Here is a 10,838-nt window from a genome sequence, read left to right as displayed (position 1 = left end):
ATATAAACATACCCTGGATTAAATACCGGGTTATTTATCAGACCATGATAAATAACTGAAAAACTCTTTCAATTTGACCTTGTGAATAATGATACTGAAAAGCAAATAAATCTGTTTGGGAGGAAACGGTGCATGAGATGCAAATGCTGCAAAAGCCTTGTTGCAGTGGTGTGCACTGCATTAAAGTAGAGCTTTGTTGAGTCACCAGCTGACTGAGCTCAGCATTCAATATTTTTTCTGTTCACTTTAGACCTGCCATCAATGAAAAAAGCTCAGTTGTTCTAGTTTGATTTATTCGTAACATTTGAATCTTCGGCCTAAAGCCGGTGTTTGTAGAGATGTTACAAATTATCAAAAGGTTTTCAATATACTAAGATTCAAACAGAAATGCCCAGGGGGAATATGAACCCAGGACTTTAAAGGTAGTAGTCATAAAAACTCCACAGAAGAGCAATACATCTCATTGCATTGCTCACAAATGCTTGCCCTGCAGTGCAGTGACAAATGCTATGCAATTGTAAATGCATAACATAGGCAATTGCAATAAGACAAGACTAAATCTGGGCAAACAAGTTGTCAAGATGTTGAGACAGGCATTAAAAGAGTTCCTGGTTGTGTTCTACATTCAATGACAATTGACTTTACATATTTGGAGTAGGGTTAAAACACAGTTATTTTCTCCCAAAGAAAATATCCAGTCTTAAAAGAAAAATCTTGTTGGAAAATGTATTAAGGACAATAAAACCAAGCTTCAAATAATTCTATCTCTGACTTCCAAGGATTTTATATGGCACAAAAACAGCACTGCAAATCACTAAAAGAACACCCTACACACAGTGAAACATGTTGCTGTCTGCATTGTAAGGTTACATTTTCACATGAAGCTGAAGTTTTTTTGTCAAAGTGGGTGAGGCTATGACTAGTTCAAAAAATATTATTTGGTTTTAACAAACAATCTTTAATGTTCTGTTGGAAAGCAAGCACAGAGTAGATAAAAACTATCAAACACATCATAAACTGCTTATTTAGAGACATAATTTCTGAAGGTGCCATTGACACAAAATTGCCACCAGATGTCAGTAACAATCCACGTAGTCCATGCATGTTAAGAAATCAAATACATTGAACACATAGAGAAATTGAGACGCAAAAAGACATAAAATGTCACAATAGCAGCTGAAATATATTAGTGATTATGAAGTGGTCCTACCACTTAGTGCAAATTAAAGTCAGCTGGTTCAGGCCTAATGGATGGCCTACAAAAAGGTTTCTCATTACTAAGTTGACATTCAAGGAACATCTCAAATCCAATAAACACTCTTAAGACTCATGCAAACTTATTGTTGCAAAATATAGTGGTAGCATTAGTTACAAAAAAAAAATTCTAAACCCCTGAAGGTTCCTGTGAGCCTTCAGGGCCCCTGCTGGGGCCAAAATCTGAACGTGAATAAAACATCATTGCCCCAGAAACATAATATCATGACAGGTCCTCCATGTTGGATTTTAACAGAAGAGTGAACTGTATCAAAAGAGTTGTCCAAGAGCTAGGGACAACTTGTGGAGAGTTTCAGAGAGACCTGGATTTTGTGAGCACACCTGTTTCAAAGAAAATAATAGGAAATGGACACCGCTTGATTGCTGGGCAACCTCATGGGAGAACATCTGCCAGGCTGAAAAGCCTCTAAGTGGACGCAGAAAAATCTGCCAAACTTACTCATACGTTTGTCACGCAAACTTTGATTGCTACAGCAGGTTCAGGGCCAGAAAAGGCGGGAGAGTTAGCTATTCAGCGGGATTCATTGGAGGATGAAGAGGTCAGATTAACTCCTGTCAGCCTAGTAAAAAGTCACCAAAAATGTTAACTGAGAGGGATGTTTCATGTAGGGAGGAGGGCAGGTGTGTGTGAGTGTGTATGAATGAAGGCAGGGCGGATAGCCTAAACTTAAACTGTGATGCAGTCAGAAAAACACTGGATTAATAAATGATATGTGGAATTAACAATAAAAAATGTTGTGCAATGTGAGGAAAAATAAAAATAATTCTCATTATTATAAAAAATATTGCAAGAAAGAAACTGTTTTGTAAGAGCAGTTACAAAACAATTAGAATTAATACTAATAAAAATATTTTTTAAAAATGATTAGAGACACATCTTCACTAAATAGTGTCTGGGGAAAGTGTAACCAAAAGTGTGGACATGCTAAACCTATAGAGGAAATAATTACAAGACTTGATTTTTTCAGTCAAACTTCATAGATACATCATAACATCAGTCTGCAGAGCATTAGTGTACTAAACTAGTGCACAAACTATGTGTGTGTGAGAAATTGAGAGAGAAAATCACTTTTGGAGTTATTTGTTTTCGAAACATGCTCTAAATAAATATGCTACTTGATGTCCAACTTAGCGTTATTTCAGCTTGCCATAAAGTTACAGATTGTAGTTAATATTATCAAGTATCATTCAAAAATGTTATCATAAATTTCTTTGGCAAAACAGATGATTCAGTCCTTCAACTCCAGCTGAAGGATTAAATACAGGAAGTTGCAATATCAATTGATTCAACAATACATTGACCTAAACCACATTATTCCCAGCAGTAGGAAGAGATGTTTCAGGACGGAAACTCTGTGTCGTCATGGGAACCTTTAAAACTCTTTTCAGTAGCGCTGCTACATTGGAGAGGATGAATTCTGCCTTTGTGGGCGGAGGAAGGCTGCTCCATTTCCTAAGAGCTAAGTATCCACAAAATTCAGGTTACTGTTGTGCATCCAGTAACTATGCCTGGTAAAAACAATAAACCTTGGTCCTTTTTTTCAGATTTATGCAGAACAAACATTGGAATTACAGGTTTCCCAATGTTGCCATCAATGACTAGCTCTGACTGCTAAGGTTATTGATTTCTAATTGAGCTAAACCATCACACTTTGAATTCCTTATAAAATAAATCTTGTTTCTAAATATACACAATTTAGACTGAACTGTGGCACTGGTTCTATTTTTGTCTATTTTTTAAAATAATTTGACTGTTTTTACCTCTACTTGTAGTTTCATCATTATGTTTTTCCTCACTAGCTTATTGAGTTTGTTGATTGAAGGGTCAAACTGCAAGGTTGAATTCTTGTAGTTAATAAACTCCTGTATTTTTTGAGAGAGGTTTTCTGTATTTATTCCACACACATCTGTAGTATCTTGTGGTTCAGACAATCCTAGAGCTTGACTTCCATCTGATATTTAAAAACCTAAGGCTTATCAGGAAGGTTTTCATAGTCAATAGCTGAAACTGAGTGATTTGGCTATTTACGACCTTGTGATTTTGATCAAAATCGTTAGTTTGTTTCAGTTTGCAGTATTACAGTCTCTTCGGTGGCTTTCTTGAATTAAACCTGATATTTAGGAAACATGCAAAGTGGCAATGTGTGACTTCAAATAAACCACAGTCATTAATTAAAAACAGGATAAAATACCAAAAAGATGAACAACATGTTAATCTGGTCAGACCCAGGTTCTGATGCTATTTGTTCCAGGACAAAGTGGCAGAATTAGAAAAAAATATCTTATTAAAACATTGTGCCTGCCTGCTGAGGAACCAACTTCTAATTGTGATGGACTGTGTGTATTTCTGTCATTGTTTGTGTATACTGGAGTTAATTTTTTTGTAAACTGAAAAAATAAAGACACACAAATAAAAACAGGTAAACAACCTCAATGCTGATAAAGGTCTTGCGTCACCCATCTAACCGTCACACTACAGTTAATGAGTCAGTGTACATAGTGTCAGAAATATTCATAAGAAGATGGGTCAAAATTGTGTCTAACCCATGATCCTTCTAGACTTGATAAAGAGAGTTCTGCAGCATCTGCAACAATACCTATGCTGATGACATAAAACTTCAAATTTCTGTGTCATCATTTGGCCACTGTCTGTGTTAGTTGTTGAGACAGTATGTCCAGGCTATCAATTGTCAGATGGGTCAATAGATGCATTTCTTCCAATTAAATGCACAAAAGACAGAAGTCAGTGTTTTTGGCCCCCAAATGGTTAGAAATCAAAACTGATCTCCAAGGAACTAAACACAAACACCACCCAGTCTATTGCTTGTATTTCTATTTCAGACAGTTAGTTTTCTCAGCCAGCTTGTTTGTCACCAATAATCTGTAAGAAATGACATCAGAGGTGTTTCCATAGACGTAAACAAAAGTTCAGGCACGTTTTGGGTAAAAGTTTTTCATATAGAACACAATTAAATATGTTTCTTTCAAACACAATCAGTTAACATTTTAGGTTTTAAGGTGAGCACAAACAGTTAAAACAACACTGGCATCCTTAATGGGTCAACTAAAAGTTGAATTTGCACAAACAACTGGTGCTGAGTGTCACGGAAAGTTAACCCACTAAAAAGATTAGACTCAGTGCACTTACAGTATATTATAATGGAATTATGACTTTTAAAAATGGTAAGAGGAAGTCAGTTCCAACATTGTCCTCACCAGTTGGGTGCGCTGTTACTTCATATCAGACTCTTCCCTGGTTTCAATGGTCAAATTAGAAGTAAGGACTAGGCTAGAATAGATCCAAGTCCTTCTCAAGATTGGTAGTTTACCATCAAGCTCAACGTATCAGAGTAACTTAGTTATACACGGCAAACTTGCTTTTGCTGTGCGATGAATACATTAATATTATAATGTTTCTTTGTCTAGATCAATTATGTATCTTTGAAATCTGGATGCTTTCAGGGTTTCCTTTAGTTTTTCATTTTAAAGGAACGAAGCCGCTGAAATTATTGCCATAAACTACAAATATAAATAAACGTGATACTCCTTATTATATGGCTTTTTATAAATACATATGGTGCAAAAAACAAGAATTTTAAAATAGTTTACATTCTTGTAGAATCTCATTAATATTAGAGCTGGGAACTAGTTAAATGAATATGAATTCATATTTCCCCCTGTTGTGGTGCATGAATTCATCTTCAATGTGCTCCGGCTGGCGTTGGAAGTAGTTCCGGTGGCTTATCAGCGGAGCACGGAGCGCTCAGAGAGCCGGGATCTTCTGCCGCCGCCGCTGCTGCCGCTGAGCTCAAACGCCAACAGCGGGTCGCAGTGTTTCCGTCAGGAGCGTCGGATGACCACAAGCAGCCCGGTCAGTTCAGTCTGACTCCGCCAGCCGGAGCGTCGAGCCTGCAAACCCGAGTGACAGCACAAAGATACCGCTGGAGCTTTTGTCTTCGGAAGGGGGGAATTTTCAAGTGCACAATCTGCGGCGTCTGGAATATGTAAAAAAAAAAAAAAAAAATCATAAGAGCTCTAAGCCGGTTCAGTTTTATTCCTCACGGTAAGTAGCCTGCGCAGGAATTTTTGGATGTTAGTCATGAAGGCATGTGATTTGCAATGACATATTGTGAAGCGGTAATGGTTTTACTTTTAAAGGCAGGCCGTGACAAGTTGACTGCCTGTGACAGTATCCATGCCTGCAGGTACTGGATATGTTTATTGCTTGCTTTCTTGTTGTTGTTGATAAGTCCAACTTTTGCAAGTTTTAACAGAATCTCACCTTCGTGACATTGACTCAGTGAGGCCGTCAGAAGAGATGCTGTTAAAACAAAGTTGTAGCCACAGATTTTTCAAGCGGTGAAATGTGTCTGGAGCAGTGGGTATCTACAGCTGTAGAGACGTTCAAAGCGAGACCAGAAAGCGAGGCAACCTCAGAGGAGAGACTCAGCGAAGCTGCACAGTGATGTGTCCCAAAGAATCAGCAGGGCAGCCGAATCAGTCAGCCCAGATGCATGGAAGAGACTTAACTTTAGCTTTTAAGTCTGCATAACGAAAAAAGGAGAAATAGTAAGGTGTCATTCAGATATGCAAATTAGTTTTAGAATCTTTCTAAATATTAATCCTTCCTCACTCTAAATACTTATATGCCTCATGTCAAACTACAAGCTTTCTGTGTTCAATAATATTAAGTCAGATGAGTGCCTGAATACATTCCCAAATGATCTGATTTCATGTAACTTAAAATCGGTGTAAGTTTAGTACGTTCATCAAAAAGATCTGGAACATCTGAGAGTAAAGAATCATCAAATAGAAAACATATTAGGAGGAATTTTTAACAACTTATGGCAGAAAGTGGTGCAGCAATCTAAGTTTTTTTTTTCAGTGTAACGACTATAATTTAGATAATTTTGTAGAATAACAGTATAACATTTGTCCAAATATGCCGAAAAATGACTTATAGAGCTACAAAGAAAGAAACTTCTTTTCCAAAATGAAACCATAAATTAAAATCAGAAAGTGCTATAAAGACTCAACCCCTTTCTTCTTACTGCAAAGATGCAACAAAGTACGTAACTGAAATCGTATCAGCTGTTTGAATGACTTAACTTTTTAAGTTTGCATTATGAATGTGTGATGTAGATTTTTCAAGTAACTTTGTGTTGATTTACAGGTTGGCTTGCCAGGTTTGCTGTATTTACTTTAATACTGTAATGAAGAATATTGAAAAGTTAAAAGTCCAATTTGCATCATAGTTAGTTCAACCGAAAAATAATTGTGTTAAATAATATCACATCAACATTTATTGTCAAAATATACTGAATCACAAGCATTGGCCAGTGGGATTCTCACTGCATGAACCCTTGAGTAAAGATGTACTAGAGTCACTGCATTATAATGTTTGGGAACATATCTAATGTCTAACATTATTTAATTGTTTTTTGTTTAAAGATGAAAAAGAATAAAATATTCCTACTGTTATTAAAAATAATCGAACATTATTTTAACATTTATTTTAATTTTCAAACGTAGTTTTCAAGTGCCCGATGCTCAGGATTTTCTATTCTTTCTTTTGTTTTGCTTTTTATAATTTAACACAGGCATAAATAGTTGATACTAGCTGGTTAATTAGTCGGGCTATCTGCTCAGATAGAGCCTGCAGTCAGCTACTTAATAGACATGCTGTTTGTAGTTTTTTCACTGCATTTCAAAAAATAGCAGTAGTTTAATAAGAGTGAAAGGTGGGGGCTCCTTTAGTTCCTACACCATTATTGTCTGTCTTTAGAAATATTTCAAAACACTTCTTGGAAGTAAAAGGGAACATGCTGTGCTCTTTTTTTAGCCAGCTGACGAGCAGTGAGCAGCATTGGTCAGTGGGAGAGCTCCACTCGTCCCATTAAAAGGATGAGAATATATATTTTCCTGGCATATAGTGTCTTTTTATAGCACAATCAAGTAACTATGTCACCTTCAAATATAACTTAAAAGAAAATTTGACTTCATAATTTGACACCTTGAAATTGGCTTCTGTCTCTTTAAGGAGCTCCATAAATATGGCACTCTGTCTTCATCACAGCAACATTCTTCCTTTAAGCCGTTAGAAATGTTGCACTAAACTCGGCAGATGTGCAGTTCCAGCATGTGTTTGCTAATTCCTGCTGGTAGGCTGAAGGAACTGCGTGGGCGAGGCATATGTGGGAGCTTCAAGGAGGAGCTTTGAGGAAATAGGTGGTGCTTTGTGAGAGTAAATGTTTGGGCATATATTTATACACGCCCTTTATAAAAACCTTGAACCACTATCAGAGTAGTTAAAAAGTTTTGTGATGGTTGTACTTTTTAACATCCCGGTACACCTTGGTACCACTTAGCGGGTCATGCCTGTTAAGTAGCGTAAAACGACATGATATAGAGTTTAACATATGATAACCATAAATAGTGATAATAAGGCAGAATATAGGTAAAATAGAAAAATAGTCACAGTTATCTAAAAGAGATCATCTTCTCAATATCTAGAGGTTTTACAGCTTGTTGCTTCTTCTTTGCTATCAAAAATCTACAGCCCCATTTTTGGTGAATGTAGGTGAACAATACAATATTTACTGTTGTTGAAGAGAAAAGTTCTGCAATTTAGTCAAACATTTAGTGTTATTATTCACATACATTACAAAGAATGCAACTCTTTTTCAGTTATGAGCCTATAACTCTGAAATATAAAGGACTTTAAGATATCACCACGTTTCTTCTTGCTGCTGTTCAGACAGCCAGTCAGTTCTGTCCAGCTCCCTAAAAATAAACAGACAGTATGAGATGTTACTGTGTGTTTGTGACAGTGTTTTATTTATTTATTTTTTGCTTCTGATTTGGATGCATCTCTGATTCCTATCAAGATGAGAGCTGTCTGAACAGATTTCTCTCATCATTATTTGCTCGGAGATTTACTTGTGCTTGTAAATGGTGTTGATTGAGGGCAATTTGGCTTTTTAATTGCTGAACAGCTGCCACACTCACTGCTGATTGCCATTGTAGGCTCTTCTCAGTACATCACTCATAGACCTCCTAAATGCCTCATTAAAATGTTACGCGGAATCTCATGAAACGCGAGGAGAAGGAACCGTTGCGGCGTGTTTTTTATTTATTTTTTATTTTTAGTGATTTGTGTTTTTATCATTGGAAAGGTCATTGTAATTATTGTCAATGTTAGCAAACGCAATGGAGAAAGAAGTGACTCAAGTAATGACTTTCTGAAAGTTGAATGAGGGGTTATATTTGGGTAGTCTTAAGCATTGTAGCTTCTTAGAAAAAGATGAACTCCATATAATGGTAATGATAATTATTTTTTTACACAGCTCTTGTGTCAGATTTTTCTTTCCCCCCCTGCATTTTAATGATCTGTATTATTTTTGTGCAGCTTCACATTCAGTGTTGTTTCCTTCTTTATACTAAAAGTTAAAACATGGTGGATTTACATATTAAACCCACCTTCCATTACCACATAGGAGTAAGGAATTTGCCATTATTCTTTTTCTGGCCTAGATAAATTCATTGTATTAAAATCTTTTAAGTTTAATATTCGACCTTCCCCCAACATTTTTTCTAGAAGGCAAAATTTCTAAAACTTAGAGATGTACAGCTCAAGCTTTTGCTGGTCAACACTGATTACTGGTTTTCTTTGAGGTCTGACCGGTGGGTTTAATTTTTTTTTTCTAAGGCCTTTAACATATGAAACATACAAAAAATGTACTGCAAGTTCTTTGTACTTGCAGCACATGGATTAGACAGAAACATTTTCTGTTTAATCCAACAGAAAATGAAGGAATTGCAAAAGTTTTCCTATTCATGCATCATAGCATATGTCTTTAATCTTTAACCGATTTTTAAGCTAAAAAGGAATACAAAGTAGTACATGGAATTGATGCATGTGTGCAGGAAAGTAATTCAGACTTTTCAGGATTTTGCTGGATATTCACATATTAGAGAAAACTAGTCTATTGGCTAACTGGTGCAAGTATCCTACAAGTTTTGTGGTTTTTACATTAGTTGATATTTAAATTACAAATTTTATCTTTAATTTGCTGTTACTTAAGTAACTTAAGAGTGTTAATTTCTAACTTTGTAGAAATGTATAGATATTTAATACACGTTCAATAATCAAATAAGGGCTATTTTCTGCTTTCTTGGTGTCAAAGAACTTTATATCAGTCAATATCAATACAAATTGCTGAAACATACATATATTTTTTAAGAGGTGCAAAAATTATAGAGATCGGATTTGGACAATTTTGTTTTCTTTGGATCTGCTCTGTTTAATAATTGGTGGGTCAAATACTGAAATATTTAATTTACTCTGTTTATATGAGTTTAAATATAGTCAGAAAAAGGCTTGGAACTTATAATATTAATAGTCAATATAATATTGGTCCTGATGTAGTGAAATAGGTTTTTACCATGTTGCCAGATTTGCATCCTCATTTTGTTTCATGACTCTAGTAACACACATCTGTCTACTGCATTAACATTTCCCAGGTAAATGTTTTCTTTAAATGTCTGGAATGGTATAAAAACTACAGATACACATCTAGAAACATTTTGGAAAAAAAAGAAAACGTATAGGAACCCTGACACTAAGCTACGTTCTACAGATCAGATTATATTTGTGAACAAGTTATAGACTCGTGTTTTTAATACATATTTACTCTTTTGAAATGCTCGAAAAATAAATTACACTTGAGGACATATAGAATTGAAACACAATCCTTGCACCCTGGTGGCTGCTTGGTGTTCACACCGAGTTTGTTTTATTGAAAAACTCAGCGTGAGCTGCATTAGCGTGTATCATTCAGAGCTTTTCTTTCTTTCTTTTTTTTTTTTTACGGCTCATAAGTAATCTCTGACATGCTGTGCAGAAAAAAAATTCAGTACGTTATAACTGCAGCACTAACTTTTATCTTTTTTAACTGATGCTATGATACGGTGAGAGTCTGTGATTTGCCTCGAAAGGAGTCGAGTCTCCAAATGAGGAACAACATGCTTTTAGCAAACACATACACCCACAATCTGTTGTTGACAAGAAGCTGTCTGGTCCTCATCACGAGAAAAAAAAAACCTTGGTTAGAGATGCTGTGGGTTAACTGCCCTGCTTGAAAATAGTAGGGTTGCGGTTATTACACGAGGTGGGGATGAGGTGCAGTTTCAGCTGGAAGCCCCTCCAAACTGCCTCTAAATAGCATTGGTGACTAAGTCAACATTGTTTCAGGTATGTCAGTGAAGAGAAATTTAAAATAATGTAGAAACTTCATGTCAGGGCAATTGTATGTAATCAATATGCAGCATCTTGCAATAGGATTCATGGTCACATTTTGTCATATTACAACCACAAAATCCATTTTATTTCAGTGTGATTTTTATGTGACAGTAGAACATGATTTATAAATTGGAGGAAATTGATTCACAGTTTTTCTATTAAGCTAAATACAAATGCATGCCACATTACAAAATGTACAGATGATGCCAAACTGAGTGAATGGAGAGCGTTTGTGAGCATCCAAGTTTTTCCACAGATTCTC

General features: G+C 35.8%; 1 protein-coding gene across 1 annotated transcript in view; it reads left to right on the top strand.

Annotated features, from left to right (window-relative positions):
- The first annotated feature begins 4,964 nt into the window (after positions 1–4,964).
- Positions 4,965–10,838, top strand: part of LOC114148132 (forkhead box protein J3-like) — a 95,565-nt gene continuing 89,691 nt past the window's right edge. Inside the window, exon 1 of the mRNA XM_028023137.1 lies at positions 4,965–5,338. The gene's annotated coding sequence lies outside the window, so the exon portion shown is untranslated. The remainder of the gene's footprint in view (positions 5,339–10,838) is intronic.

This window comes from Xiphophorus couchianus, chromosome 1, assembly GCF_001444195.1.
Source record: "Xiphophorus couchianus chromosome 1, X_couchianus-1.0, whole genome shotgun sequence".
NCBI classification, from domain to species: domain Eukaryota; kingdom Metazoa; phylum Chordata; class Actinopteri; order Cyprinodontiformes; family Poeciliidae; genus Xiphophorus; species Xiphophorus couchianus.
Note: the sequence above shows the minus strand (reverse complement) of the source record. Positions and strands in the feature narration are given on the sequence as shown.